The sequence below is a fragment of the Arachis ipaensis genome, chromosome B09, assembly GCF_000816755.2.
Source record: "Arachis ipaensis cultivar K30076 chromosome B09, Araip1.1, whole genome shotgun sequence".
In the NCBI taxonomy this organism is placed as follows: Eukaryota; Viridiplantae; Streptophyta; class Magnoliopsida; order Fabales; family Fabaceae; genus Arachis; species Arachis ipaensis.
The window spans coordinates 74,662,239-74,672,777 of NC_029793.2; positions in this window are offsets into that span (position 1 = coordinate 74,662,239).

Sequence of the window (10,539 nt, forward strand, 5' to 3'; positions counted from 1 at the left end):
ATCGGAGCTCTAGATCAAAAGTTATGGTGGTTTGAAGATCAACCAAGGGAGAGAACTTGAGAGAGTGTTCTTCCCCCCCCCCCCTCCAAATCAATTTCAGCGTGTGTTTGTGTATTGTGAGGAGAGAGAGTGCTGAAAACTAGGGTTTTGATTTAGTTTAGTTGGGTCAAGGGCCCACTTTGGATCCGGTTGGCCCGGTTTGGTCCGTTCGGTCCAATCTTGGTCCAATTTCTATAAAATTGGTACCGAAATTCTCGTCTCACTCTCCTCTATCACATTTAGCCATAAAAATAACATTTTTGGCTTTCTAGAATAAATTCTCATTTATGGGTTAATTAGCCGTTAATTAACCGGGTCTTACAGATCCCACCAGAAGTTCTTGGTCAATTAATGAGACGTTGGGACACTGATGCCTATAGGCAATTACAGGCGAGAAATATAGCTGCTAGAAAATCAACTCAAGGTACCTCTCTTCACACTGCAGGAGGCACCACCTTTCCAGAAACGAGGTTACGCTTGGTAAGTTGTTTATCGACTCAAATTGTTAGCACCTATATTTAGAATTAGATATGAGAGTGAAATGATTTAGAATCTGGTTTGTTGATGTTTATGAATACTTCTTACAAAAAATATGTAATATGGTTTTATACACTATTTTTCTCATTGTTCCTTAGTATGTTTGTCCTAGCTTGAACAACTAGCTGAAGTAGGATTTTTATTGGAGAGACACATTCTTGTTCTATTTAATTTTTTGATAGATTTTGAGAGATAGAAATAATGACATCTACAACTCTGATGATGGATGAGATGCTAATAATTAAAGATTATAAATAATGTTATATGTATGAATGGGCCTACCTGGTCTCACTGTTTTGTGAAGTTTTGGAGATATTCATGCCAAAATAAAATCTATTAACAAGGAATCTAGAATCAAATTGACTAGTTTAAGAGCAATGAACCTGCTGTGTGTAATAAATGGTACCTTCTTAATTAAGAATGACCTGGGAAGTTGGTCAACACTCATGGAGAGGCACGGGATCACTCTTGTCAGCCCTTGTTCTACTAGTTCTCCTTTGCAGTGTTTATCTTTATTTTGCTGTCACATTAGGAGCCAGTCAACACTCACGGAGAAAGCTTCATGTCATATGCAGCATCTTACGGCTTCTGTTGCCGAGGGTAAAGTGAAACATCATTGACATTTGTGATTTGAATATATTTTTGGTGGAGATTGTGTTAGGTGACATGAAATGGAAATATACTCAGGTAATCATTGTGTTATATGTATACATAGTATTTGTTATATGCATACAGATCCCTTGATTGTTTCCTTTTTGCTGATTGTTTTAATCTGCCTAATTATGCAAGAACCTTATTTGACTAGTAATAATGTAAAAATTGAGTTTTTTTCTAAACCTTGACAATAATATCAACTTCTTTCTTTTGATTATTACTTATATTATGTAGAATCAATTGCTTGGAAGACCATCGCATATAGATGAGTTTTTTAGCACACCCATACTCGCAAAGAGGATAGGACTCAATGGGTTGATGAACACTCCTGAATGGCAAAGGTACTTACCTATTTTCATTGTAATTGCTTTTTGTGTAACTTAGAATGTGCAAAAAGAAATTACTTAATACTTTCCTTCATTGTAATTTTGGACTTATTTCTGTCACATATCTTCTAAACTTTTGCATTATTATTGTTACTTAAATTAGTTTACCAATTATTGTAGGAGACATTTCAAGAGCGCATGTTTCAGGCTGAGCAAGAGCGGCAAGATGCTATAGAGGCTGGTGTTACTGATCCACTGCCCGTCTCTGAGGAAAGCATATGGATTGAGATAGTGGGTGGAAAATAAAGAGGTAGGGTATATGGCATGGGTGAGGTAAGGAACTCTTCCATGGTGCGACCCCGAGTTGATGGGCCAACCACGACCACCAGCACTAATGTTTTGGATCTTAGAGAACAAATCATAATACTCAATAGGGAGGTTGAACAACATGCCGCTAAATATAGAGAGCTTGAAGACCGCTATCAAAGGGAGAAAAGAGAGTGGCAACAGGCAGTTGAATCCTTGCGTGAGGATCTCAACTCCAGTAACTCATAGATGGATCAGTTTAGTCATCAACTTAGTAGCTTGACTGAGTATGTGAGAGCCATGGGTCCTAGTAGTTTTGGATCACGTATCCCTCCACCTCCTCCTTTTACTTTTCCAAGCTCCCAGAAAAGTGCAGCCCCAGGAAGAAAAATCCCACCTATCTTGCAGCCCCCAGGATAGTCACAGGGTGCTCATATGGAGGATAATTCTGACGATCTCGATGACTTAGATGAGGACTATTTAGATGAGTACGAGTAGGATTATTTACTTTATTTTGAATATTTTGTATTATTAGTGGAGTTTAGTTATTTATCTTGTTTTAAATCTTTAAGTTAGAGGATTATTTATTATTGTTTTGATAAGTATGTAAACTCATTATCTAATATTTATTATAAATTTTATTTTTGTATTTAAAAGTCTATTTATCTCATTATTTAATATTTAATTGTCTAGTATTTTTTAAATGATAAAAAATACTATAGCTATTAAAATCGATGGCAATATTGTCAATTATTAAATTCAAAGTAAACAAAAGAAAATAAAAAAATAGACGTAGAAATTGTCAATATTTTTATCATATTATCGACAGTTTATTTGTCTAATATTTAATTGGCTATTATTTTTCAAATATTAAAAAAAACTGTAGCTATTAAAATCGATGGCAATAGTATCGATTTTTGAATTCAAAATAGACAAAAGAAAATAAAAAATAGACGGAGAACTTTTCAATCTTTTTATAATTTTATCGACGGTTCCCTTGTCCATTTTAATAAGTTAAAAATCGACGACTTCTTTGTCCATTTTAATAAGTCCAAAATCGACGGTTTGATTGTCCATTTTAATAAATCCAAAATCGACAGTTGGTTTGTCGATTTTATTTAATATTATCGACAACATACGCGTCGCTTTTACTTAATAGGGAAAAAACTTAACCTCATATTATCGACGCCAGAATTGTCGATTTTATTTAAAATATATCAACGGTTTGACATACCGTCAATTTTATTAGAATTTTAAAAAACCGACAAGCTTAATAGCGACCACCACCGCCGTCCATTTTGCCGTCGATTTTTAATATTATCAATGGTCTAGCCGTCGATTTGGCCGTCGATTTTAACGATGTTTCTTGTAGTGGGTAGTGGTAGTTGACGATGAAAGTTGGATGAAAAAGAATTTTTTATGGTGATAAAAAGTAGGGGACATGGATGGGAGAGATGGATTGGAGCCGGGGTAGGTTAAGTTAGGAGGGAAGTTTAGAAATTTTGGATAATTTTTTAGGGTTTATATAGTTTTATCAACCAAAAATCCATTTTTCATGAGTATAAAATCAATTTTATTTTATGTGGATAATTTTATCAGCATTCTAAATATTCATATGTAAAAATATATATTTTTTTTATGTCTATTTTCTTCATCTTTTTATTTTTTCCAACTTTTTTCTTGTGTCTTCTTCTTGGCTTTCTTATGTTTTCGTTTTTTTTTTTTTAATGTGCTTTACTGTTTTTTATCCATATATTTATGAATTTCAAATTGGGTGGGAACAATCAACGAATTGACTTAATCAGCCAATTGCATAAGCAATATCTAGTAGTGTGTTAGGCAAATATATGAGGCGACCAACTAGCTACCTGTAATTGGTAAAATTATATAGCAAAGTTTCACTCTTTGAGGACAGCTTCGAAGTGTAAACCATAGGAGCGTTGGTTAAATTACTATCCAAGAAACCAAAGTCTTCAAATTAAAGATGTCCAATGCATATTTTCTTTGACAAAAGTGAATAACGAGTTATTCCATCCTTAAGAAAAAAAAAATCAAGTCACCAATGTCTTTGATCTTAAATTTGTCATGAAGTGGTATACCCTTAATCTGGTTGATTTTTGAAATGGCATCTTCCATAAGCACCAAATCATCAACATATATAAGAATTATAGTGATTCCTAAATCAAAGATTTTAATGAGAGAGTGATCTTAAACATATTTCTTGTATCCTGAATAAATGAGTATTGTTTTTATCTTTAAGTTTTATTGCCTGCTAGTTTGTTGTAAACCATAAAGAGACTTTTGTGATCTACACACCATCCTTGGTTGCTCATTCAATCCTAAAGGGATTTTCATATAAACCTCCTCATTCAAATCGCCATGCAAAAACGATGTATAATAATCAAGTTGTTTTAAGTGCCGTCTCTTAGTCATTGGCACAACCAATACTAATTTTAAGGTGGTCATCTATACTAACATATCAATGAAGTCTACTTTTGCAAACAGTCTTTCTTTATGCCTTTCAATAGTGCCATTTGCATTAAACTTAGTTCGAAAAAACCCATTTGAAACATATAGCTCGTTTACCAATAAGAAGCTTGCTAATTCTCTAATGTTGTTCAATTCTAAAGCCTTTGAGTCACTTTGAATTGCTTTTTTCCAGCAATGATGAACAACCTCCTCATATGTGCAAACACTAGGATTTGAAGAGAGGGCCAAACAAAAGGAATTATACTTGAAATTTAGCTTAAGGATTTATATTTTAAATTTAGTTTATCATATGGCAAATAGTTCAAAATTAGACACCTTTGAGTAGAGGGAGCTACCAACTATGGCTGACATACATTAATAGTCCTTTAAGTATGAGAATGGTTTTCTATTCCTAAATGGTCAGAGTGGAAGTTTGAATGATTTCAGTAGGTGTACTAACATCTAAAAGCTACTTCGGTATGCCTTGATGCTTATTAGATACGTTAGTGATCATAGGATCTTGATTCTTTGATGTAGCGTTTGACGTAGAATTATTATTCCAAATAGTAGATGCAATGTGTCATTTGAAACTGAATCATTATGATGCACAAATGAAGATGATTAATAAGGAGTGATATAAATGAAAGGATTCATTATTGTTATTTTCTGAAACAACAAATTTATTATTGTATGATTTTGAACAATTTTCAAAAGCGACAGGATTTACATTAGCAACCAGATAAGGAAAATAATTTCTTGAGGTGAAAATTTCTCTGGTTTTGAGATCAATCGGGGATTTAAAGCCTAGAAATACACACTTCCTAGCTCTTGAGTCCAATTTCGTTGAGATCCAAAAGCTTTTAAGTTGGTTAAATTAGGCAAGCTTTGAAACTATATATGATAAAGACTACAGTTATTTAAGAATGTACTTAGAATTATATTATCAAGTGAGTTGCATGAGCAATTTGAAACTGCCAAAAGAATTTTGGAATCTTATAATGAAACAGCAATGCTCTTGCAACTCTAAGGATGCGTTGATGCTTGCGCTTGGCAATCTCATTTTGTTGTGCAATTTCTACACAAGAAGTATGATGCATAATTCCACTCTTACTAAAGAAATCTCTCAGCAAAAATTCTAGTCCATTGCCATTTACTATAGTCAAAAAATACTTGTGACATGATGAAATAGAAGGTGCAAACAATGGTCCCCAACCATTCTCATCTGTACAAAACATTTCTCAAATTCACTAAGGCTATATATGTTCTTTTGCTTTGCTAAATGACATGAATCACAAGGTATGATTGTGTTGTCTTTGCAATTGATAAAAGAAAAATCCTTTTACATCATTATAATTTTATTGAAAGGAATATGCCTTAATTTAACATGCTATAAATTCTTATCATCTGCTGGCACTGCATCTAAATGTTATTTTGATGAATAGACTTATTTAATAAATGAAATGTCAATGCTACAAATTCTAATTTGTCTCTATGCAGGGTAGGACTATTCATTATATATTCCATCTGCACATTTAGCTATTCCAATCGTCCAAATGTAGTTCGATCCTGAATTTCACATGCGTCATCATCAATAAGCATTTACCATTTCAAAAGAGCTGTTAATTTTGACACGGAAATCAATCTGAAATCAAATGATGGAATGAAGATCACATATGTTAAAAATAAATTGTTAGAAAACATGGTGGAGCCTACAATGCTTTGGTCGTTAGGCTGCCATTAGGAATTTCAACAATTAATGGCTTTATCACTACTGATTTCGTCAATTTTCTCCTCAGTAACCAGGTTAATAAACAGCTTTATTGCCTTTGTTTCAAATATGGAGGCAGTCCATGCTTTTTTAGCATGTATTCACAATGTGCCCCATTCTTCTACAAAAAGTAGACTATATTCTAATGGCTCTGCCTCTACCTCTACCTCTAGCATTTGTTCTTCTTATGTTTCCTTCTCTACCTCTGCTAGAAGCATCAAGAAAATTGATTTTTATATTTGGAGGCAAAGTTACAGAAACGGTTAGATCCAAATTGGTAAACTATCTTTCTTGTTGAGCGAGTAAAAAAATGTGGTGTTTATGTCTGAAATCCGATTCATAATATTCGACCTCACATTCGAATATAATTTAGACCTCTTACCATAGTATAGCCTTCTTCCCTATACTTTCCCATTCTGGCCAATCCACATTTACGCATCTTAGTATATGTCATGCAATCAAGAATAGATCTAAAACCATTTAATTACTCCCAAGTGGCCTTCAATTTCTTAAAATATGCAATCACAATTAATTCTCCTTGTCTCAATCGATACTTCTTTTCTTTTCACTTGGAAACTCTAACATCTATGCTTCAAATCACTCTACAAATAAGAGGCAAACATTGCTCCAAATGTTGCTTTAACACTGAAAGACAAGATTGATCCAAGAAACCAAAAATGTATTGCTTCTATTCCAAGCCTCAAATAATGCATCACTCTGATCCCATTTTTTATCGGTCCATCTCTAAATTTCAATTTATTTTTGTATTTCAAGCACAAAAGCATGGCTTTGGTCCAACTATGGTAATTGCTTGTGTTCAAAGTAATTGAAATTAGAGATGTTCTAGTATTCTTTTAATATAAAAGAGAAAAGAAAGAACTTCTATTTTATTTCTCTTTAACCAAGCAAAGCTTCATTTCTCTCATTAACTCACTTTCTATAAAGTAATAGTATAAACTATATGCAGGAGGGTTAAAATAAAGCATTATAAATATATATTTTTTATTTAATTACGTCCTATATCTAATTTACTAACTTTGTGATATTATATTATTATTCATAGGCAATTATTCTTTTGTAAATGACGGAGTTACTAATCAAGTAGTCTTTCAACATCTAATGGTAGCCACATACAAATGTAGAACAAATTGATGCTCAATATTAACCACTATATAGCAACAACATTAACTTATGTAATTAAAAAAAAAAAGAAGAAGAAAGTAGCAAGCTCATTCGTCTGAATTAGGTAAATTTTCATTTCTTGAATTTTAAACTAAAGTAACCTGAACATTTTTGAAACAGTATGAACAAAAATAAATTATCAACAATTTATTTAACTTTGTCAGCAAAATAATATCAATTCAACTTTTTTTTCACATAAATGACATAATTCAATAGCAATGAGGAACCATTCATATATCTTTCCATATCCAAAACTTTAATTATCAATTGAACTAAAAAAATAACATATTCAATATTATTACATACAGTTTACCTGAACAAATCATAACTTCCCAGTACCCTCATCTTCAATATATGGTTCAATATTCAGTTCAACAATACCTATACGACATTTAGAAACAGACCAAAAGAACTTAACACAAAACTAAATTAGAATATCTAATAAGTAAATAGTTTATAAAAATGACAAAAAAAATTATCCTGTCTAAACAACTTAACAGTAACATTAATATTAAGATGATGAGCTATCCAAAAAACAGTACACAAACGACTTGCTTAGAATAATTTCATGTTAATGAATAAGAAAACTAAAATAAAATTTATTATGATAATAATAAAGAAAAAAAATAAACATGCATTAATAAAATAGAGCCAACTAAAGAAAGTAAAAACGGAATTAGGGTTATGGTTCAAAAAGGGGTTAGGATTTTTTTATTTAAAATGAAATAAAAACGAGGATGGAATAGGAGAGACACAACTCTAACAACAAAAGATGCAACAACAGCTGCGGCACCAACAGCGGCGAAGACAAAGAAAGAAGCTCTGTTTCAGGTACAAAACAGGATCAATTAACGAGTCCATAAAGTCTTTAGAGAAGAATGCAGGTGGCCGAACTGACATAGTGTGGCCGGAGGGTGTAAGAACTGCGATTAATTAGCCACTTAATTAAATTAAATTAATTGCCTAAAATAGGATCCAAAAATTTAGAATGTTAATTAGAAAATTTAAATATGATTTTTGGACTCAGTAGATTTTTCTGAGTTGGAAAATGTAATTTTCTGCGGAAAATTGCGTAAAAATACGTACCGGTAAATTAGCCGGCAGTACCAGCTTAGATCTGTCCGATGCTGTGTGAGAGCAGTAAAACGGTAGAAAAACTTAGGAAAACAATTAAAGTTGAAAATCGGACGCTAATTTTAAAGGTTTGGCCCAAACAGCCAAAAACGCTAACAGGTTAGACCGGGCTCAAATTGGACCCAAGACCAACATATATAACCACTTAAATGAACCTCATTCAGCCACTTCACACCTCAAAACACAAACACAACAGCAGCTAGTAGGGTTACAGAGGAGAGAAAGAATACTATTCACTTCCTCACTCTTTTGCTCTTAACTTGAGCTACGGTGCTCCGATTCGTGAATGATTTGTGGCCACGCGAAACTCTGGTTGAGCCTGTTAATTTCATTAACTTTTGTTGGTAAGATTTTAAAATTTCTTGTCTATTCTGTAGTCCTAAGAAATTCAAAATTTAAGGTTTTGGTTTTGAGTAGATTTTGTGTTTTCAATTGATTAGGTGGTATCTAAGGTTGGGCTATTGGTGGTTTGTACCCCAAACACTATCGAAAAAGGTAAAAGAAAAACTCTTTACCCGTGTGAAATTGTATATTTAGGAACCCTAGTTATTGATTTGTGGTAAATTAATGTGTATAGCTTGGAAAATTAAATTGTTGATACTTGTTGGAGTTTATTGGTGGATTGGTTGATACTTGGAGGCTTTATTTGGACTCAAATTTGGTGTATTGGGCATATTAAAAATTGGCCAAGATATGGTTTCGGCTTTCTCTATGTAATATGTAAAATTTCTGGACACTTAGGCTAGTAGACTTTAGGATATGATTGAATTGGTTGGTAATGAGTGTTGATATATGATGATTTTGATGAATGTTATCATTTTGATGAATGTTGATGTTGATTTATGATGTGGGATTGAAAAGATGATTATGATTGTTGATAATGAATTATGAAGCTTATTGATGTTGATAAATGTTGAGGATAGTGAAATGATGCTTTGAGTTATAATAATTAAGAATTGTAGGTGTGTAAGTGAGAAATTTTGGATGAAATTGATGAAATTGCATGTTGATAGGTTGTGGAATGATTGGAGAGTATATAAATATAATTTTAGATACATTAGAACTGGTTTGGATGTAGAGCAATTTGTTTTAAATTGAGAGTTTTGGTAAAATTGAGTTTTTGAGATTTTTGGTAAAAACGGATTTTGGGCCAACTTTGGTGGATCATATCTTGAGCTTCAGTTTTTGAAATTGATTGAATTTTGTATCAAATTAGAGATAATTCAAAAAGCTTTAAAACGATATACATTTCGTAGAAATTGAAATTTTGTAGAAAAAGATATGATTATTGGAAGTTGGTGTTCAAAATCTGAATTCTGTGATGCAGAAAATTGTAAGTTCTGGTTGGTGTGCCCACGCACACACCTGTGCCTACGCATGGAGCAGAACAAGTGTTGTGGCTCATGCATATGCACAAGGGGTGTGCGCACGCATACCCTATGAAATTTGCAAGTTGTGCGTATGCACAACATCATGCGTACACACAAGCTGGGAAGAGCCTTCTGTTGAGGGCGTCTGCACATATTCATGCATACACACAAAATAGAAAATTTTACTTTGTGTGCGTATGCACACCTCTATGTGTATGCACAAGTTGAGAAAACTTTTATGGGCATGCGTACGCACAACCCTATGCGTACGCACACTGCCTTATTTTTTGCTGAAAACATTGTTTTTTTAACCGTTTTACCTCCCGGCAAGCTTGTAAAATTCCGTAATGCTTATCTAGGATATCTTAACTTGTTTTAAGCCTTTGAAACATAGAGAATATCCTAAGTGAGTTTAACTAGATATTCTCTGGTAAAAAGTTTAAAAGACGGAGACTTAGGTTTCTATACGTTTCTATTTGAATAATGACTTTTTATATTTCTGCACTTTTAAATAGGCATTTAAAAATTTTGAAATATAATTATTCATAAACAAAGAGATTAAATGATAAAAAATTCAGTTAAAGTTCAATTTGGGTAAACAATTTAATTAAGCTTCTTTTAAAAAATTAACTTAAACAATAAATGCTTATATTAAAAGTAACTTATAAATAAATTATTTTGTTAAATGATTTTTTAGTTTTAAAATTTTATTTTAAAATAAATGTGATAAAAAATTTTATTATAAAAATTATAC